Source organism: Oryctolagus cuniculus, chromosome 1, assembly GCF_964237555.1.
Source record: "Oryctolagus cuniculus chromosome 1, mOryCun1.1, whole genome shotgun sequence".
In the NCBI taxonomy this organism is placed as follows: domain Eukaryota; kingdom Metazoa; phylum Chordata; class Mammalia; order Lagomorpha; family Leporidae; genus Oryctolagus; species Oryctolagus cuniculus.
The window spans coordinates 110,883,975-110,909,756 of NC_091432.1; the positions used below are offsets into that span (position 1 = coordinate 110,883,975).

Genomic DNA, 25,782 nt, shown 5'->3' on the forward strand with positions numbered 1-25,782 from the left:
TTTTTTTTTTTTTTTTTTTATTTTTGATAGAGTGGACAGTGAGAGAGAGAGACAGAGAGAGAAAGGTCTTCCTTTGCCGTTGGTTCACCCTCCAATGGCCGCCGCTGCAGCCGGCGCACCGCGCTGATCCGATGGCAGGAGCCAGGATCCAGGTGCTTTTCCTGGTCTCCCATGGGGTGCAGGGCCCAAGCACCTGGGCCATCCTCCACTGCACTCCCTGGCCATAGCAGAGAGCTGGCCTGGAAGAGGGGCAACCGGGACAGAATCCGGCGCCCCGACCGGGACTAGAACCCGGTGTGCCGGCGCCGCAAGGTGGAGGATTAGCCTATTGAGCCACAGCGCCGGCTCAGGCTTCTTTTAAGATTTATTTATTTAAAAAGTCAAGTGATCTTCTATTCTCTGCGTACTCCCCCCTTGGCCGCAATGGCCAGGTGGGCTGGTTTGAGCCAGGAGCCTGTGGGGCTGGCACTGTGGTATAATGGGTTAAGCCAGTGGTGCAGTGCTGGCATCCATATGGGTGCTGGTTTGAGTCTCAGCTGCTTCACCCCCGATCCAGCTCCCTGCTAATGGGCCTGGGAAAGCTTCCGAAGATGACCCAAATGTTTAGGCTGCTTCTCCCATGTAGCAGACCTGATAGAAACTCCTGGTTCAGGGCTTCAGCCTGGCATAGCCCTGGCCATCGTGGCTATTTGGGAAGTGAGCCAGAAGATGGAAGACCTCTGTGTGTGTGTGTGTGCGTGTGTGCTTCTGTCCCTCTCTTCCTCCCTCCCTCTCTGTAACTCTGCCTTTCAAATCAATAAGGTAAATTATTTCATAAAGGCTAGAACTAATGCAGGTCTCTCACGGGGGTGGCAGGGGACAGTTCTGGGGCCATCTTCTGCTGGTTTCTCAGGAAGTGCTTACATTGGGAGCTGGCTCGGAGCCAGGGCTTGAACAGGCACTTGAATTATGGGATGCTGGCATCATAAGCAGTGTCTTAGCCTGCTGTGCCATACACCAGCCCCCAAGAACCAAGGTTTCTTTCCTGCTCCAAATATAGTATCCATATCAGCTCCAAATGTAGTGTCGGGTTCTGTTCGTCCTCAGAGAGGTGTCACAAACATTTTGTCACACTTGGTGTCACTGGGTGCGGTGATAAATAATCTGCTCGTGTGTTGAACGTGTTTTATGAACTATTGGAAGCCCTCGTGCCCTGCTAAAGTCTGCTGGGGACCATGTACTAACGGGGCAGACATGCAGAACCAGTGACAGCCAGGTTACTCATCACCAGAGAGAGTCTACACAATGTCGCTTTAGCTGGGCAGCCAGACACGAAACCCCACCCTCACCCATGGCCAGGAAGGGCAGGGGACACAGGCACAGCCCCTGGGTGGCCACCCCTGGTCACAGTGCCTGAGCTGGATGAGCTCATAATGCAGGTGGCGTCCATGCCAGGGCTCTGCCGGGCAGGAGGCGCAGGTACAGGAAGAGTTCTCTCTCCTGGAGGGCTTCCAGTGGGGGCTGTGAATGCCAGGATGGTGGGAGCCCTCTCTCCTGGAAAGACAGCCTGTGTCTGAGATGGAGTCCAAGGGACAGAGAGGTGAGAGAAGGGGCTGGGATTGGGGCAGAGAGAGGGAGAATGAGTGAATGTGGCTGATCCTGTCCTGGAGATCTGGATCCCAGTTCTAATGCAGGTTTACCATGGCACCCTCATATCCCATGAGATCCCTCAGTGTCTGCGGATCTTTTCCAGCCCACAAGTAGTAGGTTGTCTTTCTTTTGTTCTTATTCTCTCTGCTGTCTTACTGTCCCTTACACTGGTTTTTTGAGAGCAGTCTGGATAATGTGAGTTCTGGATAATGCATGAGCTCATGAGCTGACATCAATTGTGCCTCCAGAACGGACGTGAAGCTGCCTCTGCAGACTGCTCCCTGGACTCCCTGGCCCAGGGGCAGGCTGCCCCACCCCTCAGACACCTGCGGCTGCTTCTAACCTTGGGCTGTGTGGGTCCAGTTCCCAGCCCTTGGGACACTGCCCCGCACGCTTATGTGCCGTCTCGTGTCCCCGCAGCACGGGTCTGCACACCTGGAACTATTTACCTGCTTCTCCCCTAGGATTGTGTGCTCATGGGGACATGGGGGTTCCCCAAAAGCCTGTGCATGGGGGGAGTTAAGCTTGGTCCATATTTTTTTTAATCCATGCATAATTTTTTCGTAATACACTTTTTTAAAAAGGTTTTTTTTTTTTTTACAGGAAGAGTTAGTGAGAGAGAAAGAGACAGAGAGAAAGGTCTTCTTTTTTCCATTGGTTCAACCCCCAAGTGGCTGCTACGGCTGGTGCGTTGTGGCCAGCACGCTGCGCTTATCTGAAGACAGGAGCCAGGTGCTTCCTCCTGGTCTCACATGCGGGTGCAGGGCCCAAGGACCTGAGCCATCCTCCACTGCCCTCCCGGGCCACAGCAGAGAGCTGGACAGGAAGAGGAGCAGCCAGGACTCGAACCTGACACCCATATGGGATGCCAGCGCCGCAGGCGGACAATTAACCAAATGCACCACATCACCAGCTCCAAGCTGCACATGCCAGGAAGCTGGAATCAGAAGCAGAGCTCAAATTTGAATCCCAACACGCAGATGAGGGTTGGGAGTATCCTAAGTGGCTTCTTAACCACCACACCAGATGCTTACCCCTCAAGTTATTTTTAATCAGTAAAGGAAATACAATCACAGAGGCCAGCACTGTGGCATAGCAGGTGAAGCTGCCGTCTGCAGCCCTGCATCCTATCTGGATTCTGGTTCAACTCCCAGCTGTTCCACTTCCAATCCAATGCCCTGCTAATGAGCCTGAAGACAGACCAAGTCCTTGGGCCTCTGCACCCTCATGGGAGACCCAGAAAAAGTTCCTGGTTCCTGGCTTCAGAACAGCCCAGCTCTGCCCATTGCAGCCATTTGGGGAGTAAACCCACAGACGGAAAATCTATCTGTCTCTCTCTGTCTCTCTCTCTATCTCTGTCTCTCTCTGTCTCTGTCTCTCTGTCTCTCTCTCTGTCTCTCCCCTCCCAACTCTGCCTTTCAAATAAACAAATAAATATTTTAAAAATAAGTAAATTCTAAAGGAGAGAGAGACACTTTGGCAAGAGTGCAGGTTTCTGTCCAAACATGAATGGGAGTCAAATTATAAAATCTTGTAATAAGAAAAACATTGGGGGAAGCAGGAGAGAATGTATGTTCTACTCTAACGCCCGTTACAGGCTAAAGTCATGCATTGTTTTACAGACGCAGGTATCGCGGTTTCCATTCCTGAAGCATCAACACGGTCTGAAAGAGTCAGGGGCACAGGTGCTTGGCAGGTAGCGAGGAAGACTTTGGTGAAGTAAGCAGAGCGTGGTCCACCTCCATCTCTGAGGGGAAAGCCAGGCGCAGCCTCAGACATGGGTGGCAGTGAGTCCCAGTGGGACACAGTCGTGGGTGGAAATAAAAAGTTACTAGAGACTGACAGGCTGTGTTGAACTTTCCTCTCCTGGCCGTCTACCATCTCTGTACCTAGGCGTTGGGCTTTACACTGTTTTCTTAACGACACAGCCAGCTCTGCTGAGAGCCGTGTCCCTGTGTCTGTGCCCCAGTTTGCCAGTCCGCACCACTGGAACACCCACCACTCAAGTGTACAAACTGTGTCCGTGGACTTGATTATTTGAAACAACTCAGACAACAGTGTCCAGCTAATAAAGGTGTGAAAGGGCAGTGTGCTGCCTTAGGCTCCCTTACGCACGGCTGTGTTCACAACAGCATCAGGTTGAATGGAAGGCAATGGCCGTGGCCTCCACCAAGGTGTGGGTCAGAGACTTCATTACCAGGGACTCAGGCTCTCCGTGACTGACTTCCTGTCTCTCCTCGGAGCTCCTGTCTCACTGGAAGCTCTGTGCTTTGCTTATTCCGTTCCCAAAATGCACAAGGCTCATTTCTACCTCTCAGAAGTTAAACACAGCACTTCCTTTCCTTTTCTGGGTCATGTCTAGGTAGCCTGCAAAACTCAGCCAGCACTCACACCTGTGGGAGGCCTCCCATGAGCCAGTGTTTTCCCTCCACTGCAAGGTCACACAGTGCTGCGCAGGTCACACACAGTGCTGCGCAGGTCACACACAGTGCTGCGCAGGTCACACACAGTGCTGCCCAGGTCACACACAGTTTTTCCACAGCCCCTGTGTCCTGCATCTGTGGGATCCGGTGACAGCCGATTGCTGCCCCTCCCCAAGGACCACCCAACCATGGAGTCCCCGATGGTGCGGCCACCAAAGTGTCTGCCACACAGCAGGTTTAGGATCACATTTTTCAGACCTTTACTTTGGGTCATTCTTGCCACTAAAGCCTTCCTCTCTGGGAATTTGTTCCTAGTTTTCACCGATTTAAACTCTAGAACACAGCACACACGGAGCAATCCACCAAGGAAACTCTGTTCATCCATTCTGCTCTTCACCGTCTTGTGCGTGATTGCATGATTTTTCACCTAGATTTACTGAGGACTGAGGCTTATCCAGGACCTAACCCATGGCTCTACAGAGGAAAACCCAGCGCGTGCTCTGTGTGCATCCATCCCGCCAGTGCTGCGGACCCAGGGCGCCAGCACGTGCTCCGGGTCGTCCCCTCCCCTCTCCCAATCACGTTCCTAGGTCTTGAGCAAAGCCAGCCACACGTGTCTGCACTCTTGAAACAACTCAGGGCTGCTGGCTGGACTGAGGTGCATCGGTGGTGCGCATGAAATGGATCTTCCCTCTGCCTTAAGTTAGTTCATGCACAACTTGGTCTTCTCAGCCCAATACGTTCCTAAAATGTGAGTCACGCATGAAAAATTTAGACTCTGCAATTAAAAAAACTTCCAATAAAATAACTGCGGAAATATTGACTATATAAGAACCAATAGGGGCCAGCATTACGGGGCCATGCATGAAGCTGCTGCCTGCTGATGGCCTGGGAAAGTGGCAGAAGATGGCCAAGTGCCGGGGCCCTGCACCCACACGGGAGACCTGGAGGAGGCGCCTGGCTTCTGCCCGATCCAGCTCCAGCCATTGCAGCCATCTGGGGAGTGAACCAGTGGATGGAAGATCTCTCTCCCTCTCTCTCTCCCTCTCTCACTCTCTCCTTCTCTCTCTCGCTCTCGCTCTCTCTGTCACTCGCTCTCTGTCAATAACATTGCATTTCAAGTGAAATAAATAAATCTTAAAGAAACTGATCAATGAGATAAGTGGTGTTCATCCAGTACACATTCAGTGTGCATCCACGATCTGCCAGGCACTAGAATAAGAACTGATGAACTTCTGGTCCGGGGACAATGACACACACTGAGGTTTCCCAGCGCCAGGCAGTGCCGTGCGTGCTTCCTGTGCACGGGCATCGCAACTACCCTCTGATGACACTGAGGCATGAGGCCACACTCAGGCTGCTCTGTACAGCTAGTGTCAAATCCAGATGTCTCAGTCCGGAAGAAACGTGTTGAATTCTTGCTCAGGGCTCTGGCCCAGCACAGCCCAACATGGCAGAGGACCCCTGTGAAGAGGACCCGGCCGGCTGAGAGCGGGCTGGGAGTGGGGAGAAGGAGAAGGAGAAGGGGACGTCCTTCATGCTCTTGACTGTTCATGCTCTTGACTCGATGGAGTGATAACTCGGGGGTTTTACTAGAAGCCGGACGTTTGGCCCCTCTGTACTTGAATACCTCCGTAAGTACACATGGAAATGGATTCCCAATAACTACTTATGGTGCTAACTAACATACAATAATCTCCCTTCATCCCCTTCCTTTATGTTTTAGTTACCTGTGGGCAACAATGGCCCACATATACTAATGAGAAATTCCAGAGATGATGTATACGTTAATTTTACTTATTCTCTGTGCTGTGTCATCATCTTTATTATTTATTAAATTTGAAAGGCAGTGGGGGGGCAGACAGGGCTCCTCCATCTGCTGATTCAGTCCTCAAAAGCCCACAGCAGCTCAGCCAGGTGGAAGCTAGAGCTTGGAATTCAATCTGCGTCTCCCACGTGGATGTCAGACTCAGGCACTTGAGTCATTGCCTGCCGCCTCCCAGGGGGATCCCCAGCAGGAAGCTGGAGTCAGAAGCAGAGTGGGACTCAGATGCAGTCCCGCCAGTGCAGCATGCAGATGTCCCAAGTGTGGCTTCACTGAGCAAATGCCTGTCCCGTTCCCAAAGTCGGGGCCCGCACTGTGGCCTGTGACACCAGCATCCCCTATAGACGCCGGTTCAAGACCCGACAACTCCACTTCTGATCCAGCTCCCTGTTAATATGCCTGGGGAACAGCGGAGGATGGACCAAATCCTTGGGCCTCTACCACCCACGTGAGAGACCTGGATGAAGCTCTTGGCTCCTGGCCTTGGCCTGGCCCAGCCTAGCCATTACAGCCATTGGGGGAATGAACCAGCAGATGGAAGATCTCTCTTTCTGCCTCTCTCTCTCCCTCTCTACCTCTCCAACTCTGCCTTTCAAACAAATAAAAAATAAATCTTTAAGTACTCAGGGGCAGCTGAGAGACAGGAGGGCTGGCATTCACACAACTGCCTACGCAGTTTGTCCTTACAATTGTTGTGTCCATACACACATTAGTCATGGCTGAGGATCTCTTAGTGTGCTTGTTCTTTACGATAGGGCTGTGTGGGGTGAAGCAGTGTCGGGCTCGGTGTCATCTGTGGTTTCCGAGTGCACTGAGGGTCTTGGAAGGCACCCTTGTGGGTGCAGGGAGGCCACGGGCCACCACTTTGGGGACCCTCCTCTTTCACAGGGCCGTCGGACATCTGCTGGAGGAGCTGAGCCCCAGGCCATAGGCAGAGGTTACAGGGGCATCAGCCAGAGTCTCAGTGCACTGGCCACCATCCCCCCGCCCCCACTTTCCTAAGGTGAGCTGGGCTCACTTGGTTAATCCTCCGCCTGCAGTGCCAGAATCCATATGGGCACCGGGTACTAGTCCCGGTTGCTCCTCTTTCAGTCCAGCTCTATGCTGTTGCCCGGGAAGGCAGTGGAGGTTGGCCCAAGTGCTTGGGCATCTGCACCCGCATGGGAGACCAGGAGGAAGCACCTGGCTCCTGGCTTTGGATAGGCTCAGCACCTGTCGTGGCGGTCATTTGGGAGGTGAACCAACGGAATGAAGACCTTTCTGTGTGTCTCTCTCTCTCTAACTCTGCCTGTCGAGTTGAAAGAAAGAAAGAGAGAGAGAGAAAAGAGAAAGAAAGAGAAAAAGAAAGAGAAAGAAAGAAAAAGAAAGGAAGAAAATTGACTTTCAAATACATAAATACTTTTTTAAATGAAAGAAAAGAAAAAGAAAACCTCCAAGATGCAACCAGAAGGACTTGTGCTGACAGGGACTGGTGACAGCTGCCGGAGGCCCCAACCACACGGTGCCCCCAGCTGTGTGTGCCCTGCAGGGGCTCATTTGATGTTGTCTAAAGATGCTGCCCTTTGGGGGGCTGAGGTAAAGCTGAGCCAAGGACAAGGGGCTGGGGCAGGGAGACCTCTGTCACGGTCTGGAGGGACAGAGCCCTGGCAGGAGGGTGTCGCTCCCCGTCTTCGTGGAGGAACGACACAGGACCCTGCGCTGTTCTTTTATCTGCTCGGCCCTCCCCGGGTTTGCTGCTGGTTCTTCCCGGGTTGGCTACCGACCCTTCCACCTCCGTGGAAGGGCGGTTCCCCCTAGCCACTTTCTCCACTTCCGCGGGGGAGCGGCACACCGCCGGCCGGCTCTCTCGGGGGCTGCTCAGATGTTCCTCAGGTGTTCCTTCAGATAGATGTTCCTGGTGCATCTTGTCTCTCTCCTCCTTTATAGTCCTCTTCCACCAATCCCAACTCTGCTACCCACACGCCGAGTACGCTGCTCCCCTCCAATCAGGAGTAGGTCCTACAGTTTATTGGTTGAACTGGAGGCAGCTGTGTAGAAGCTGTTTCTCCCTTCTCAGCGCCATATTGTGGGAGAGCAGATGCATAGAATAAGTCTTAATTCCAGTAACTTAGTCTAGTCTCAGTTGCTCCCCACAGGAGGGGACCCCCAGGGAGCAGAAGCCAGCCCTGGCCCAGGCACAGAGTCTGTCCCTTCTGCATTTTTTCCCCTTTGTCCTCCCTGCACCTGGACACTCTGTTAACACCCAGTCTGGATACAGTTGCACTTGGGGCAATTGAAGCAATGGCCCTGGGCTGGGCCATCCTCTTAAAGCCAGCTGGGGTGGCCGCAGAGCTCTCTAGTGATGGCCAAGGGGAGCAGAGTCCTGGGTGACAGCTGAGACACGGCCATACAGGCACCTCCCCTCAACCACGGCATGGGCTAACCCTGGAGAACGGGGGTCTGAGTTGAGGCCAAGGCCATCAGTGAATGGATGTCTCTGCAGTCAGGGAGAGGGAACAAGGCAGAAGTGAGCCTGAGAGGTCGCATTACCCCAGGATGTGGTTTACTCCCCTTCTTCCCGGGCAAGGCTCTCCCCCGACCCCCACCAGCTTATTAACCTCAGCAAATTAGATGTGATTGCAACATTGTCTCCAATGTGAGAAGAGCATAGTGGTAAACAAGCTAGCAGGGTTTAAGGAGGTAATGCATCCAACAGGGCAAATGGGCAACTCATCAGAAATGTCTGAATCTACGTTCTGACTGGCATGTACACGGGTATAAACCTCTCCCGTCCCCCCCCCCCCAAACACACTTCTAGGATATTGCAGACAAAGGGCTTTCTGGGTGTGAAATTTGTAAAAATTCCCCCAAAGTTTTCTTCCCCAATGTTCTCCTGGGACGTCTCCAGGGGGCAGGCTGGGACCACCTAACTGATGGGGACATGGGCAGGATTTTGATGTGCAAACGCTGGGCTGTTCTCCAAGGTGTGCTAAGGCTGCTTGTTCCTCCCCACAAATCCATTCCCCACTGACAAAGTGTATGGCAAATGATGAATCTTTCAGTACCTATGGAACACGTATGTGAATTCACGGACTGTCCACTTTCTTCCCATTACCCTCGCCATTGCCCACCTGTGCTATTCCAGCTCCACCCTCCCTGCACACTCACAGCTCCCATCCCAGGAGCCCACTTCCAGACTTGCCTCCCCTGGACCAGAACGCCCGTAGCAATGCCTGTGCCCTGGGCCTGCTGGCACGTGGCAGCCGACCTTGCCGTCATAACATTCTTTTTTTTTTTTTTTACAGTTTTTTTTTAACTTTTATTTAATGAATATAAGTTTCCAAAGTACGAATAATGGATTACTATGGCTTCTCCCCCATACCGTCCCTCCCACCCACAACCCTCCCCTTTCCCACTCCCTCTCCCCTTCCATTCACATCAAGATTCATTTTCGATTATCTTAATATACAGAAGATCAGCTTAGTATACATTAAGTAAGGATTTCAACAGTTTGCTCCCACACAGAAACATAAAGTGAAAAATAATAGATGATTTTTTTTTAATGATGATGAAATCAGATCAGACCTATTGTCATGTTTAATCCCAGTGAGAGTCAAGGTGGGAGTTGATAGTTTCTTTTCTTTTCTTCTTTTTTTTTTTTTTTTTTTACAGAGGATCAGTTTAGTATGCATTAAGTAAAGATTTCAACAGTTTGCACCCCCATAGAAACACAAAGTGAAATATATTGTTTGAGTACTCGTTATAGCATTAAATCTCAATGCACAGCACATTAAGGACAGAGATCCTACATGAGGAGTAAGTGCACAGTGACTCCTGTTGTTGACTTTACCAATTGACACTCCTGTCTATGGCATCAGTAATCTCCCTATGCTCCAGTCATGAGTTTCCAAGGCTATGGAAGCCCTCTGAGTTCTCCGATTCTTATCTTGTTTAGACAAGGTCATAGTCAAAGTGGAGGTTCTCTCCTCCCTTCAGAGAAAGGCACCTCCCTCTTTGAAGACCTGTTCTTTCCACTGAGATCTCACTCACAGAGATCTTTTGCCAGAGTGTCTTAACATTCTTATCATCGGTTGTCATGTCCCAGAATAAGCACTGTCCTCTTGCATCTCGCTCCCTGCTCTGCTAACAATTTGTCTGTTTCCTCCTCTCTCAGTCTCAGTCCATGGGCTTTCCCCAGAGCTGACGGCCATGCTCGGCTCCCAGCAGTCAGGGGCAAGGGGAGAGACCCCAGGAAGTCCCCTCCCTCTGGCCAATGATGGGCACCTGGTTTGTTCAAGTTGATGAGCCAGGAGAAGGCAGCCGCTTATCCTCCAGGAGCTACACTCCCTGGAAACTGCTGACCACTGTATCAAGGCCACAATGAGCTGTTTATGTGGGTATGGAGCTGAGGGAAGGAGAAACCAGGTCCCTGTTAAATGATGAGAGCAGGGCCAGCGCTGTGGCGCAGCGGGTTAAAGCCCTGACCTGAACAGCCAGCATCCCATATGGGCGCCGGTCTTAGTCCCGACTTTTCCACTTCCAATCCAGCTCTCTGCTATAGCCTGGGAAAGCTGTAGAAGACGGCTCAAGCACAGGGACTGCTGGTTGTTGCGCCTTAGTCATCATCTCCCTGTTCTTGCAAACTTTGAGGCCCCGCATTTTAGCGGGGCATCTAGCCGCCCAGATAGAGACTACATTTCCAGCCTTCCTGGTTGTTGGATGGGCTACACCACCAGATTCGGGTGGGCACTCACGAGGTGAATGGAGCAATGTGCGCACGGCCTTGTTCCTGCCCTTAAGAGTCAGGGAAGTCCCTTCCTTCCAGCTTCTCCCTTTCCTGCTGGCCCAACGCAAATCCAGAAACACGGTAGGGGAAATCTCTGGACTATGGATATGAGAACCACATCCCACAGAGCCAGAGTCGTGGCACAGCGGGTAAATCCACCGCCTGGTACGCTGGCATACCATATGGGTGCCAGTTGATGTCCTGCTCCACTTCAGATCCAGCTCCCTGCAAATGGCCTGAGAAAGCAGCAGGAGACAGCCCAAGTGTTTGGGCTCCTGCCACCCACATGGGAGACCTGGAAGGAGATTCTGACTCCTGGCTTTGGCCTGGCCCAGCTGTGGCTGTTGCAGCCATCTGGGGAGTAAACTAGCAGATGGAAGGCCTCTCCCTCTCTTTAAAAAAAAAAGAAATCACATCCTAGGGAGTGGCCAAGCAGTAAGTCAGAGATATGTGAATCCTCGGTCCTCCGCCAGCCCAAGGCTCACACTCATGAGACTAGATTAACTTTGGTTTTGTTTAAGTCACTGTGGTTTGCATATCTTTGTCTCAGCAGCCATACACAAACCCTAACAGCAGTCACTGCCTACAGCTGTGCAGGGATGTGAATGTGGTTTGTTCCCACCAAAGCCCGTGTCAAGGTGGATTCCTCAGTACAGCTTTGTTGGGTGGTCTGGGCAGACCCTTCAGGAATGGGCTAATACATTGCTCGTGTGAATGAGTTTGGGTCAAGATTCATTACCATGACAGTGGGTTGTTATAAAGTGAGTTGGGCTTCCCCTCTCTTCTGCACCTGCCCGCTTGCCCTTCCACTTTCCACCATGCATCCAAGCAGCACAAGGCCCTCACCAGAATCAGCAGATGCTGGCCTCCTGCACTTGGGCTGTGAGCCCAGATAAACCTCTTTCCTTTATAAATCACCCCATCTCAGGTATTCCATTATAGCCACGGAAGATGACCTAAGCCAGGCTGCCATAACAAACATCACGGACCGGGTGGTTAGAATAACACAAATGTATTTTCTCACAGTTCTATAGGTTGGAACTCTGAGGTCAAGGTGTCAGCAAAGTAGGTCTCCTCTTCCTTTTTTTTTTTTTTTTTTTTTTTGACAGGCAGAGTGAACAGTGAGAGAGAGAGACAGAGAGAAAGGTCTTCCTTTGCCGTTGGTTCACCCTCCAATGGCCGCCGCGGCCGGCGCGCTGAGGCCGGCGCACCGCGGCCGGTGCACCGCGCTGATCCGATGGCAGGAGCCAGGAGCCAGGTGCTTTTCCTGGTCTCCCATGGGGTGCAGGGCCCAAGCACCTGGGCCATCCTCCACTGCACTCCCTGGCCACAGCAGAGAGCTGGCTTGGAAGAGGGGCAACCGGGACAGAATCCGGCACCCTTACCGGGACTAGAACCCGGTGTGCCGGCGCCGCTAGGCGGAGGATTAGCCTAGTGAGCCGCGGCGCCGACTCCTTTTTTTAAAAAAAAAAAAAAGATTTACTAATTTATTTTTGAAAGAGTTACGGGGGGGTGGGAGAGACAGAGAGAGATCTTCCACCCACTGGCTCACTCCCCATTTGGCCACAATGGTCAATGCTGGGCCAGGCCAGAGCCAGGAGTTTTGTCTGTGTCTCCCACATAGGTGGCAGGGGCTCAAACACTTGGGCCATCTTCCAATGCTTTCCCAGGCCATTAGCAGGGAGCTGGATTGGAAGTAGCGCAGTCCAGACAGGAACCGATGGCTATGTACCCGCTGCACCGCACCACCAGTCCCAGAGTTGGTCTCCTCTAAGGCCTCTCTCCTTGGCTGGCAGGCGGCACTGTTTTCTGGAGTCTCCCCAGGTCCACTCTGCACACACCTGTCAGTGTTCACACCTCCACCTCCTAGAAGGAGGGCTTATCTTAAAGACCTCATTCTATCTTAATTGCCCTTTAAAGCTCTAATCTCTAAACACAGTTACAGTCTGAGATACTGGAGGTTAAGACTTCAACACACAAATCTGTAGGCACGAGGGGATTGAGGCGGCACCACCGGGTGATGACACTAACACATTTTCTTCTAGACTTTTCCCTCGGCAAATATGCTAGGGTAACCTTGAAGGAGAGGACGCTTGCTTGGAAAGCTGGGAAAAGAGGGATTCTTCTGGACTCAGAGAGATGCCCCAAGCTGGAGAGGCACCATCATCAGTGGGGACAACAGACTGCACCCCGTGGCTCCCCAGCAGATGACCAGGTCATGGAGAAACGGCCGCAGCGTTAGCAGCCTCGCCTGTGATTCCTGTGCCTGGAGCCTGGCGAGCCCTGCAGAGCAGGCCCATGGGAGCCTTGGCAGCACAGATGGCTGCCAGAGGACACGGCCTCCTGCAGGCCCTGGCTCGAGTGTGACTGGACCTTCTGCACTTCTGGGACCAGGAGACTCCCAAGGACAAATATGGGTTATAGACCACCACCACCACCCCCAGCGAAGGGCAGCTGGAACCTAAAGTAAGCCACGCCGGAGCAGGTGTTGTTGAGCAGTGTCTGGACTCTGCTTCTGATCCAACTTCCTGTTAATGCACATCCTGGACTGGGGTCCCCGCCACCTATGTGGGAGACCTGGATGGAACTCCTGACTGCTGGCTTCTGCCTGGCCCAGCCCCAGCCGTTGCAACTATCTGAGGAGTGAACCAGCGGATGCAAGATCTCTCCCCCCCCTTTCCCTCTTTCTGTCTCTCTCTGTCACACTGTATTTCAAATAAATAAATAAATCTTGGGGCCGGCATGTGGTGCAGCGGGTTAAAGCCATGGCCTGCAGTGCCAGCATCCCATATGGGCCACGGTTCTAGTCTCAGCTGCTCCACTTCCAATCCAGCTCTTTGTATGGGCTGGGAAAGCAGTAGATGGCCCAAGTCCTGGGGTCTCTGCACCCGTTTGGGAGACCCGGAAGAAGCTCCTGGCTCCTGGCTCCTGGCTCTTGGCTCCTGGCTTCAGATCAGCCCAGTTCCAGCCATGTAGCCATTTGTGGAGTGAATCAGCAGATCGAAGACCTCTCTCTCTGGCTCTACCTCATTCTGTAAATCTTTCAAATAAATAAAAATAAATCTTAAAAAATAAATAAATCTTACTATGAATGAAGTTGCCTTAGAGAAAAATATTAAATGCATTATTTCTAGCTTATCTGGATTAACTCAACCCAGAGCCCTGTTATTCCCCAAAGCCCCCACAGAGACTCTGAGAACAGCAGGTTTGAGAAAGGCCTGCAGGAGAGAGAGAAGCGAAAGCCCCAGCTTCCTCTCCTGAGCTCCTCCTGGGCTTCATCTTCACACACATGCACACCCTCCCTCTGCACGTGTGTCACACAGCAAGAGCAACTCCAGGCCAAGAACTTCGCTTTCTTCGCCCTCTGGCCCCAGCCCACCTCCATCCCATGCAGGGACTGGAATGAGGCTTCCTAAAACTGAAGGGGAGGGGCACTGGGTCAAAACACTAAAGCAAGAAGAAACAGAGCTGCTCAGAGGTGGAGGCAGGTGCGGAGTGTGTCCCCCCCACCCACCCCCCACCCCCCACCCCCGCACACACACACACCCCGCCCAGAGAGAAGCAGGGGCCGTCCCTGCGGAGAGGAGAGGAGGAAGCAGCAACCTGCAGCAGAGCCCGGCTGGAAAGGGGGAAAGGGGCAGGCACAGAGCCAGGCCACGCCCCCCGCCCTCCCAGGACCAGCTCCAGCCCTTCAGAAGAGCCGCCACAGTGCCGGCTCCGCCAGGCATGATTTATTCAACTGCCTGAAAATATCTTCGGCAGGCAGTGTATTCTCTCGGGCCCAGCTTAGGGGAGGAGCCCAGGCAGCCTCCAGATACAGCCCTGAGCTACACGGTGTGCACATCCCAGCCCTGGGAGACAGGCAGGGCAGACAGCAGCCCATTTCACAGTGAACAGCAGAGGCCAAGGAGACCATGGACCTTGACCACAAGCTGCCGGAGGGCAAATGGGGGACAGGACTGTCGCGGGAGAAGGCAGGCATTTGTCCTCCGGACCGAGGCCGAGTGATGGGTTCTAATGACCCAAGCCAAAGCGTCCCACCTCTTTCTGCAGGGGGAGCAGGTGCTGGGCGAGGAAAACCAGGTCCATGCTAGCAGGAAGCAGAATCACCCAGAGGAAGGGGAGCAGAGCCACGCCCACCAGAGGTTCTGGAACTCTCCTGGATGCTGGGCACTGCGTGCATGCCCCCAATCCCAACAGCAGGCTCTCTGCACATCTGAGCCCCATTTCTGCTATACAAAGCCAACATGGAACTCTGGTCCTGGGGTCAGAAAGATTAGAAGACATAGGTTGAAATCCCTGGCTCACCCTGTGTGACTTGGGCAAGCCCTTTGAACGCTCTGTGTCTCAATGCTTTCATCTATAAAATAGGGTTTATTTCACCTCCTGGAGGGGCTGCTAAAAGGGGGCTGAAATCCACATGTGTGAAAGACATGAGCAGCCCACGGCTGGTAGTTTCTGGAATGTTCTCCTTGCTGCCCCTCGCACCACACAGCCCATGGCTCCTACAGGCCCTCACCCTTTAAATAAAACATCAAGTTAGCTGGAGAGAAGAACACATAAGTCATAGACGATGAACAGAAGCGGGCCCTGAGCCCAGCCGCAGCTAACAAAGGCTGCTCCAAATCACACCCGTGCCAAGGGCTTGGGGGCGGAGCTCTGCCCGGAACAGGGGGCACCCAGGAAGCCTTCACCGTGGACCAGACGTCTGCGCTGAGCCCTGGGACCTGTGGGATTTCTCCTGGTGGAGGAGGAGCAGTGGGGCAGAAGCCCTGCTGGGAAGAGAGTGACAGAGGCAGACTGCAAGGCCCGTACCCCGCATGCCCTGCTGCCTGCGAGGCAAGGGTGGGAGAGGAGGTGCCGAAGAGGCCCTGAGCTAATCACAGAGGACCCAGTGCACAGAACCGGGGGCACTTTAACATAAGACACGGCGCTTCCCTACATGCTTAATATAAAAATCTCTTAAATAAATGATTGACTTTGGGGCCAATGCTAAGTGGGCTAAGCCTCTGCCTGCAACACCAGCATCCCATATGGGCACTGATTCAAGTCCCAGCTGCTCCCCTTCCAATCCAGCTCTCTGCTATGGCCAGGGAAAGCAGCAGAAGATGGCCCAAGAGCTTGGGCCCCTGCAACCTGGCTTCTAGCACCTGGCTTCAGATCAGCCCAGCTCCAGCCAATGCAGCCATTTGGGGAGTGAACCAGTGGATGGAAGACCTCTCTCTGTCTCTCCCTCTCTCTCTCTCTGTAACTCTGCTTCTCAAATAAATAAACCTTTAAAAAATAAATTTAAATAAATGATAGACTCTGTTTTGTAGAGCAGCTGTAGGTTCCCAGCAAAATTGAGCAGCAAGCACAGAGTTCCCATGTGTCCCTGCCCCTCCACACACAGGTGCACCACAGGCACACACCACGGCCTCCCTGCTGCTTCCAGAGCTGGTGAGCTACCTCAGCATGTCCATGGTTTACACTAGGGCTCAGTCTTGGTGTTGTGCAGTCTATGGTTTTGGACAAATGACAAGGGCTCTTCCAAAAGGTCATGGAAAATGCATATCATGGAAAAAAAAAACTATGCATTGGATTTTAAAGTTTTTGCACCAAAATAAGTTTACCTTTTCATTCCATTTTCCACAGACTTTTTGAAGCGCCTTTGCATAATGGCAGGTACCCTCCATTGCAAGCACAGAGAAGTCTCACTGCCCTAAAAACCCTCTGTGCCCCACCCAGTCATCGCGCCTCACCTCTCAACCCCTGGCTACCCCTGATCTTTTCCCTGTCACCATAATTTTACCTTTCCCCGAATGTCGCACACTTGGAACCACACAATAGGCAGCTTCTTCGGTCTGCCTTTTTGCATGGAGTAACACACTTCTGATGCTTCCCCATGGCTTTAGCTCCGGGTGTCAGCCCATTGTCTGGAGAGGAAACCTTTGTTAATGTCGAAGTAATATTCATGCTTCTTGCTTTCAGAATCCACAGAATTAAATGCATTGCAACAAAAAGTGCAGTGAACCCACCCTGCTTTGTGTGTGTTAGTAGCTACAATGGCCCCTACCTAAATTATTTACAGCCCATATTGTTGGTGCTAAACAAAGATTAAAATGAGAGTGCTTGATGCACACATGAATTTGCAGATTCCAGCAGCTGGAGACCTAAAGTGATTAGAGATGCTATAGGAGCTGGACGGCTATCAAAAGAACATTCCGGCTCTCTGCTTCCTCAGACGATGCCAGGACACTCTTCCAGCGTGCCCTGGGACAACTCTCCAAACAACATTACAGCTGTGCATGGTGGGCACAGCCTCACCAAAGTCACACAGGATCCACAGAAAGTCCTCCTCGGCACAGTCAGCCAAAAACCTTGCCCAGGTTATGCTTCCAAACAAAACTTGCTTTAGAGAGCAGCGTCAAAGTGTCTAGAGCCCAAATTCGGTTTCAGAACTGAAGAGCTGGGCCTACTCCACAGAAGATTAAAACCCAAAAGGGCCCAGGCTAAGGCCAAGGACAGGATCACCCTGAACGGAAGATTCTGGGTAGAGAAGCAGGTGGTACTGTGCCAGCTGCACCGCCTGTGGATTGATCACATACCCTCGTCAAAGCACTGAAGATCAACCCTGACTCCAAGATTAATTCCAGAAGGTGATTTGCCCAAGAAATCGGGTTCCAGATCAAGAGTCCAAATTCGGTTTCAAAATTAAAGAACTGGATTCCCTCCCAGAGAAAAAGACGACCCAATGAGGCCATTAGACAAGGTAAGACAAGAGATGAGACAAGGTTCCAAGGGCCAGCCTCACCAGTGGCCACCTGGCAAACTCCACATGTCTGACATTGTCACCCAGGGCCCCAGATCTCTCCTTGCCTCGCCCTGGGTCTTCATTCTCCCCTGGGGCTACAAGCTAAGCCTTCTGGAGATGGCTCCCAAGCCCAGGCCTGGTGGAACAGTGTGAGAACACCTCTCCCTTGGCCACCCACTCGGACGGGGTACTCAGGGACAGCCAGGTATGATCAACACACATCAGTGTGTCAGCATCACAGTAACCAAAGATTCGGCCAAAATCCTCACAGATGTTAAAACCTTTCAGTGGGACCAGCAGCCTGGCGTAGTGGATAAAACCTCAGCCTGCAGTGCTGGCATCCCATATGGGCACCGGTTCAAATCCTGGCTGCTCCACTTCCGATCCAGCTCTCTGCTGTGGCCTGGGAAAGCAGTAGAAGATGGCCCAAGTCCTTGCACCCTCGTGGGAGACCTGGGGGAGGCTCCTGGCTCCTGGCTTTGGATCAGCGCAGCTCCAGCCATTGCAGCCATCTGGGGAGTGAACCAGCGGATGGAAGACTTTCTCTCTCTTTCTCTCTCTCTCTGCTTCTGCCTTGTCGTAACTCTGCCTTTCAAATAAATCAATAAATCTAAAAATAAAGAAAAAAGAAACCTTTCAGTGAGGAGCAAGATAGACATCCTCTTCAAGAATCTCCCAGTTGTTAACTTCGCAATGGAAAAACCTGGTAGACTCCACTTCCACCAAGGATCAAGATCCCCTTCCGCAGGAGCCAGGCAAAATGACACAGGTGCCTGTGACATGAGGGCCTGGGAGCGACACACCGTGAAGCAGAAGGAAGAGCCACACTCCAAACTGAGAGACAGTCTACCAGGTAATTCACAAAAAATGGATTAAAAAGATGGCCATAGTGAAGGAAGGAAAGCAAGTGGGGTAACCACGGAAATATTCTAGAACAGCATGGTCCAAATAGGAATTTCGGCAGTGATGGAAGTGTTTTGTGTCTTTGTTGTCCAATATGGCAGCCATTAGCCACTGTTGGCTACTGGGTCCTTGACACTACCCCATTGTATCTACATGATATGTTCATCCCGCAGGCAGACAGGGAAAGAGAGAAACAGACGCAAAGACAAACACCCAAATGGATACAGCTCTCCCATCTGCTGGTTCACTCCCCAAACATCCACAACGTCCAGGGCTGGGCCAGGCCAAAGCCAGGAGCCCAGAATTCAATCTGCGTCTCCTACAGAGGAAGCAGGGACCCAGCTGCTCAAGTCATCAGCTGAAACCTCTCAGGGTGCCGGTGAGCAGGAAACTGGATGGGAGCAGAGCCAGGACTCGAGCCCAGCATTCCAGCACGGGTGCAGGCATCCCAGGTGCACCTTGACCACCATGCCACTATCTCGCCCCGCTCACTCTCATGCTGCAGATGCTGGCTGGAAAGATCAACCTCGCAGGAATGCCTCCCAGCACTCCCATGTGAAGGGCCCTTGCCCTCGAGTCCCACAGAGTATCTCTAGAACTTCATTTTCCTAATTATTAGGACTTCTGCTTTATCTCATTCTTTTCCAGTTTCCTGGATTCAGTACTTAGGCCACCATTTCTAATCTTCATTAAAAAAATAAACCTTAGTTGGCCAGCGCCGCGGCTCACTAGGCTAATCCTCCACCTAGCGGCGCCGGCACACCGGGTTCTAGTCCCGGTAAGGGCGCCGGATTCTGTCCCAGTTGCCCCTCTTCCAGGCCAGCTCTCTGCTGTGGCCCGGGAAGGCAGTGGAGGATGGCCCAAGCGCGCTGGCTGTGGTGGCCACTGGAGGGTGAACCAATGGCAAAAGGAAGACCTTTCTCTCTGTCTCTCTCACTGTCCACTCTGCTTGTCAAAAAATAAATAAATAAATAAATAAATAAACAAACAAACCTTAGTGAGATAGTCTATATTTCTTAATTTGGGCCATATTCAGTCTTTAAAATAATCTATCTTAATATGTATAAGTTCAAGCCGGCGCCGTGGCTCAATAGGCTAATCCTCCACCTTGCGGCGCCGGCACACCGGGTTCTAGTCCCGGTTGGGGCGCCGGATTCTGTCCCGGTTGCCCCTCTTCCAGGCCAGCTCTCTGCTATGGCCAGGGAGTGCAGTGGAGGATGGCCCAGGTGCTTGGGCCCTGCACCCCACGGGAGACCAGGAAAAGCACCTGGCTCCTGGCTCCTGCCATCGGATCAGCGCGGTACGCCGGCTGCAGCGGCGGCCATTGGAGGGTGAACCAACGGCAAAGGAAGACCTTTCTCTCTCTGTCTCTCTCTCTCACTGTCCACTCTGCCTGTCAAAAATAAAAAAAAAAATAAAAAAAAAATAAAATATGTATAAGTTCACACTGTGACTAAGGAACTGGATGTCTACTTTTAATTCCAATTCATTTAAATTTAAATTTATTTAAATAACTACACGTGGTTAATGGCTACTGTATTAAAAGCCCAGATCTAAATGGCATTTCCCAAATGCTTAATTCACCCATATTATTTGGCAATGTCTTTCTGATTCATAAATACTGTACCTATTTCCATGCTAACACCGACTGGTTAGAAAGCAATAATGCTAAACCAGACCTCAGTCACAGTAGAACAGGGTGTATCAGTCTAAACCTTTAAAGACTTCCATAAAGATAACCTACATGTTCCAAAAGCATCTCCCTAAGGTAATTTTTTAAAATACAGATTAGAAACAGAGGCTGGTGCTGTGGTATAGTAGGCTAAGCCCAGGCCTGTGGCTCTGGCATCCTAATGGACGCCGGTTCATGTCCTGGCTGCTCCACTTCCAATTCAGCTCCCTGCTGATGGCCTGGAAAAGCAGAGGAGGATGCCTCAAGTCCTGGGGCCCCTGCACTGACGTCAGTGGGAGACCTAGAAGGAGCCCAAGGCTCCTGCCTTTAGATCAGCCCATTTCCAGCCATTATCGCCATCTGGGGAGTGAACCAGCAGACAGAAGACCTCTCTGTAACTCTGCCTCTCAAATAAATAAATAAATCTTTAAAAAGAAACAGAAACAGTGGCCTATGCATTGAACTCATGGTAGTTGAGGAACGGACGAAAGAAAGCACAAGTCCTCATAATCAGGGAAATGACAGAGGTAGCTGGGGGGGGGGGGGGCACAGGGCCGGCCCACAGGCCCCACCCACGCAGTGCCAACAGCAACCCCACCCCCAGCCCCGTTGTGATCACCATAAGTGACTGCAGACATAGCCCTAACGGCCCTGGGGGAAGGAAAACCACTGCCCGCCTTGAGAACCACTGTTCCAAAGACAGTGTTCCGGGGCCCTGAGGCGGGAAAGGGCCCACATGTCCAGGACCACAGGGGAGACCAGCAAGTGCGACCCTGGTGAGGAATGGGGGGTAAGGCAGGGCCCGTGCCCACGGCCCTTTGCAAGATTTTAGTTTCAGTCTAAGGGCAACAAGAATTGCTGAGCAGCTGAAGTTCAAGGGGGCAGGGAGAACAGACCGCGGGCTCACTCTGGGCATTGTAGATCTGAGACACCCGTGTGAATCCAGTAAGTACGAGCTGAAGTTCAAGGGGGCAGTAAGTTCCTCACAGGAGGGACCCGCAAGAGGCACGCAGGGGGCCCCTCCAGGAGGCTCGTGGAACAGAACAGTGTGACGCGCTCAGCCTCTTGCCAGGCGATGACTCAGCTCCCTCATCTGCACCCCTGGCCTGCAGGTGGTTATGAGGATTCAAATATGCAGCCAGGCATACGGCCTGGCAGTCCTGGCGCTCACAGCCCAGGTTAGGGTACCCGAGTTCAAGCCCCGGGGCTGGCTCTCAGCTCCAGCTTCCTGCTAATGCACACCTGGAAGGCAGCAGGTAGTAGTTCAAGGATGCGGGTTCCTGCCTGGGTCTGGCCCAGTCCTGGGTGCTGGGTGGGCATTTCAGGAGTGGAACCAGTGGGTGGAATATCTCTTCTCTTCTTTCTCTCTCTCTCTCTCTCTCTCATATATACAAATAAGAGGGCTGAGTGTCAGTTACACACTTCGATTGGCGGCTGGCACACAGCAGGTGCTGTAACAGCCATTGGCTCATAGTGTGACTGTGTTGGCCCAGGTGACAGACAGCAGCAGTGTTGAGTGATGGCGGTGAGCTCATCCCCACGGAGGGGCCATGGAGTTCAAAGGTTTACTGAAGAAGCAAAGCCTGGAGAGAAGTGAGCAGGAGGTGAGTTGCCTGGGGAGAGCGGGCAGCACAGGAAACAAAGACATCGCAGACCATGGCAGGGTTGGGTTTAAGCAGCTGCCGGGATGGCGGCTCCATGTATGGGACAGAACAGACCACGGGCTCACTCTGGGCATTCTAGATCTGAGACACCCATGTGAATCCAGTAAGTACGAGCTGACCAGGGCAGAATCAAGGACATGAACTTGCTCCTCGCCTTCTGCAATGGAAACATCTAATGATTTGATTTGAATTAGATATGGAATAATAATATTTACAGTCATTCAAAGTCTAAGGAATTGATCCTGCAGATAGAACAAACACATGCAACATTCCATTTGTACTATTGCTCGTGGAAGCTTTGTTTGCAATGGTATAGTTAATAAATTACCTAAATAGCATTTATAGGGGACTGGTTAAATATAATATAGCTATAAAATGGGATATTACACACCTGATCAAAGAAAAGGTCAACTTTATGTTGTCCTATTACAGCGTGACCCACAAGGTTATTGTTCCTTGAAGAAATCAGGTGCACAACAAAACTACAGCCGCCTGTACCTGTGTGCTCCAAGTCTGAGACAGGACCAGGGGCAGGCACTTGGCCTCGTGGCAAAGATGCCCCTGGCCCATGTCAGAGCTCCTAGCTTTGGCTCCTCATCCTGCCTCCAGCTTCCTGCTAACACAGAACCTTGGAGGCAGCAGGGATGGCTCAAGTAATCATACATGAGAGAATTGCATTGAACTTAAATGAACTTTAGCCTCATTCCAGGTCATTGTATCAGCAGATAGCAACTCTCTATCTCTTTCTCTCTGACTTTCAAATAAATGGTTTTTTTTTTTTAAAGAAAGAACAGGGGCCAATGTTGTAGCATAGCAGGTAACACCACTGCCTGCAGTGCCGGTATCCATATGGGCACTGGTTCAAGTCCCGGCTGCTCCACTTCCAATCCAACTCCCTGCTAATGGCTTAGGAAAAACAGCAGAAAATGGCCCAAGTGTTTGGGCCCCTGGTGCCCATGTTGGGGTCCCATATGAAGCTCCTGGCTCTGACTTTGGCCTGGCCCAGCCCTGGCTGTTACAGCCACCTGGGGAGTGAACCAATGAATGGAAGATCTCTCCTCCTCTCTCACTGTAACTCTGACTTCCACAATAAATTATATTTTTTAAAAAAAAATCTATTACTATTGTATTCATGGGATATTTTGGGAAAAATACACAATTGCTAACAATTGCAGTGATGGCTGGTGCATAAGAGCTGATTAAAAATTTACTTTTTTGTCTGTGTTCTTTAGTGCCAAACCACATGCATCTATTATGATAGTTTAAGAATATAATTTTAAAAGAAAAAAATGTCGGCACTGTGCAATATGGGCACCAGTTTGAGTACTGGCTGCTCCTCTTCTGATCCAGCTCTCTGTTATGGCCTAGGACAGCAGTGGAAGTTGGCCCAAGTGCTTGAGCCCCTGCACCCACGTGGGAGACCCAGAAGAAGCTCCTGGCTCCTGGCTTCAGATCGGCGCAGCTCTGGTCGGTGTGGTCACTTGGGGAGTGAACCAGCAGATGGAGGACCTCTTTCTCTGTCTCTCCCTCTCTCTGTCTGTAATTCAACCTCTCAGATAAATAAGAGACTGGAGAGAGGATACCAGCTAGCTGGCTACGGAACTACCCCACGTAAGAAAGAAGGCGAGGACCAAGTCTAGGAGTGTGTCATGAGGACGGAGGGGCACAGCTGAATCCAAGGGGCATTTTTCAGACAAAATCCATGACTTGGATGAGTAACTGGATACATGGGCGAGGACGAGATGGGGCGGCGCCCAGATTTGGGCTGAGAAAGAGTTCCTGCTCAGGATCACACGCCCCAGCTCTGCCACTCCCTCCAACCCCTCCTGGGAGGCCTGAACAAGAGAGATCCATCGGCTGGAGCCGCGGAAGGGGGTGTCCGGGGCTGAGGGTGTACTCGGGTGAGCAGACAGCTCCAAGTCCCCTGCCCACCCCCACCCCCACCCCCACGCACGCCATCTCATGGACCCCTGGACCACTCCCTGTGCTCTCCCAGGGTAGCTGAAACTCACATGCTTTCCCACACCAATCCTGCACTTTAGAAGCGAGAATACCTAGTAGCATGCTCTTCCTTTTCTTCCTGCCAGCAAACAGCAGAAAGCCTTTATCACGGACAAAATATTTCCCACTTTTTCCTGTTTCCCATCCGAGGGTTGACTCTCCCTGCTCTGGAACAGCCTGGCCCAGAGCAGCTACAGGATGCTGCATTTGCATCCTGAAACGGTATTGGCTGAAGCCAGGGGCAAGGGGCGTGGGGTGCTTGGCAGCCTCTTCCAAAGGAGTTGGGGCTTTTATGAGGCTGTAAATCAGAAGGCAGCAGCTTGCTTACAAAGCAGTTTTTGCAGGAGCCGAGTCCTGGCTCTGGAAAGTTGAGGCGGCGGTGGCTTCAGACAACTGCGGGAGCTCTGCCTGTAATTTTTCCATAAAAAAAAAATTTTAAAAACAACCCTGCTCACATTCCACAAAGATGAGCCTTGCTTGTTCTGAGGCCCAGTTGACCCTGCCAGAAAACTGTGAATTCATCCCTCCCCTGCTGGAGAGGCTAAGTCAGGCCCTCGACAGACTCCTCCACTTCTCAGGCAGCCTCACCAGCCCTCCTGGCCCGGTGCAGATTGAAAACAGCTGAGCTCCGCCAAGCCCAAGCCCTGAGCTTGAGGCCGACAGTCCAGGCAGCTGCACAGTCTGTGCCCCCAGCTGTCTCTGCCAGGTGCAACTGCCCAGCAGACAGGTGGAGGAAGATCCAGTCCTGGCCTTCCCAGAGGCCTCTTTGCCCCCTCCCAGCCACAGCCCAGCCAGCCGGCCTGCAGCCCCTCAAGCTCAAAGCTTCGTCTGTGCTGGCCCCTCCAGCGTGTGCTCGCTCACTGCTCAGACCACGACTCCATTCGTCACAGCTGTGGTTTTCTGCATTCTGGTGCTCTGGACGTGGGTGGCCACCCCTCCCAGGGTCAGCCGGTCCCTAGGGATCCTAACCAGTCCCGCCACCTGGGCATCCAGGGCTTGCACTCCAACCACCTCCCTCCTTGTGTCCTGGGGATGGCCCCTGGGCCAGGCCTGCTGAAATGATTCGAATTAACTACTCCAAGGCCTGCACTGCCTCCCTCAGAAACCACAATAAAGGCCTACAGTTTTTGGGCCAGCACTGTGGCGTAGCAGGTAAAGCAGCTGCCTGCAGTGCTGGCATCCCATATGGGCACTAGTTCAAGTCCTGGCTGCTCCACATCTGATCCAGCTCCCTGCTAATGGGCCTGGGAAGGCAGTAGAAGATGGCCCAAGTGTTTGGGTCTCTGCACCCACGTGGGAGTCCCAGATGAAGTTCCTGGCTCCTGGCCTCAGCCTGGCCCAGCTCTGGCCATTGCAGCCATTTGGGGAGTAAATAGAAGATCGATCTCTTTCTCTCTCTCTCTGCCTCTCCCTTTCAGTAACTCTGCCTTTCAAATAAATAAATAAATACATCTAAAAAGGAAAAAAAAAGAAAGGAGGCCCACAGTTTCTCCCTTCCCCCGTGTCTCCTGACCCACCGATGCTTCCCAGCGGAGTCCCAGGTGTGGAAGCCCCCTCCTCTTGGGATCTGTGAGAACAACAAAATGTCTCTTTAATAACATTTTGCCACTTAGGTTGGCCTTGCCAGAGCAAAAAAAAAATACATTTGTGATAAATAATAACCTGTTGTGACTACATATTATGGTTTATACTAATAATGTATAACAAATAATACCTAAATAGGGAGCGTTCAGCCCAGCAGTGAGGACGCCATGGCCCTGACTTCGGTTCCCAGCAGCAGTTCCTGGCTCCAGCTTCCTGCTGACGCAGACCCTGGGGGGCAGCAGTGATGGCTCCAGCATCTGGGTTCCAACCGCCCACGGAGGAGACCTGGACCGAGTTGCTGGCTCCTGCCTCTTGGTTCCAGCCCCAGCTCCAGCCCAGCCCTGGCTGTTGAGGGCATTTAGGGAGTAAACCAGAGGATGAGAGCTTTCCCACTCTTGCTCTGTATTTCTGACCCTCAAAGAAATAAAAGATAATTTTCAGATGGTAATAAAATGACACTAAGTAATGCTGAAACAGTGGCCTCAGTCTTCAGCTCCCACCCCCTTGTGGCCAAATCCAAGGA

The 25,782-nt window shown here is 52.1% G+C and overlaps 2 long non-coding RNA genes across 2 annotated transcripts; both read left to right on the forward strand.

The window, feature by feature from the left end:
* The first annotated feature begins 18 nt into the window (after window positions 1–18).
* LOC103345406 (uncharacterized) lies at window positions 19–3,471 on the forward strand. The gene is made up of 2 exons (XR_515322.4): window positions 19–1,579; window positions 3,252–3,471. It is a non-coding gene; the product is annotated as an uncharacterized lncRNA (long non-coding RNA).
* A 16,302-nt stretch (window positions 3,472–19,773) lies between these two features.
* LOC138850731 (uncharacterized) lies at window positions 19,774–25,149 on the forward strand. Its single transcript, XR_011390887.1, has 2 exons — window positions 19,774–21,266; window positions 21,504–25,149. It is a non-coding gene; the product is annotated as an uncharacterized lncRNA (long non-coding RNA).
* Window positions 25,150–25,782: the final 633 nt, after the last annotated feature.